We start from the raw sequence: 676 nt of genomic DNA on the forward strand, positions 1-676 counted from the left end.
TTATTTATGCATACAGAACTGGGGTACAGGCCAGAGGTGCAGGGGTGGTGACAGGATTCACCAGAGACAGAGTGGGGAGCAAAACAGGCAGATGGACTGAAACACACTGCTGAGGGGAGCAGTAGGCCGTGTGGGTCAGCTCCCTGGCTGGGGATCGAACTCATGCTGAAGCAGCAGCAGCTTCGTAGTGCTGTGCTTTAACCTGTTGCACCACCAGGGAAGGCCCGGGGACATGCCCTATTCCCTTGGCCCAGACAGCTTTGCTGAGCCTGGTGTCAATGCGTGCATCTGGAGTGGCCCGGATTGCCAATTTCGGGGTCTCTTCTAGTGCTGTAGGGGCACGCTGCTTGAAGCCAGCTCCATGGATGCGCTTGCGAATGTTGATGGTGTTTTCTCTGGTGACGGCCTCATTGACCCTTGTCTTTATCGCCCCCCTTCTTTGTGGGAGCCATTCTGTCGGGACCAAACTTGAAAGGCAGAATTTAAACTATGGATCTATGGTAATGAGGAGTTACTAAAAGTGCCCGAAACCAGAAGGGGGGCTCAGTATCAAGTCTAGATTTTTGCCTAATTACTTATTATTCATGATAGCAAATATAAAATGCACCTTATATAGATCAAAATACACATCCAAAAGAAAGGTTTAAAATAAAGTCTAAAACAAGTGTTACTTCCC

General features: G+C 49.0%; 1 pseudogene; it reads right to left on the reverse strand.

Annotated features, from left to right (window-relative positions):
• Positions 1-473, reverse strand: part of LOC101637132 — an 835-nt pseudogene extending 362 nt beyond the window's left edge.
• Positions 474-676: the final 203 nt, after the last annotated feature.

Source organism: Condylura cristata, unplaced genomic scaffold (genome assembly GCF_000260355.1).
Source record: "Condylura cristata isolate star-nosed mole 26May11 unplaced genomic scaffold, ConCri1.0 scaffold00008, whole genome shotgun sequence".
Lineage (NCBI taxonomy): Eukaryota > Metazoa > Chordata > Mammalia > Eulipotyphla > Talpidae > Condylura > Condylura cristata.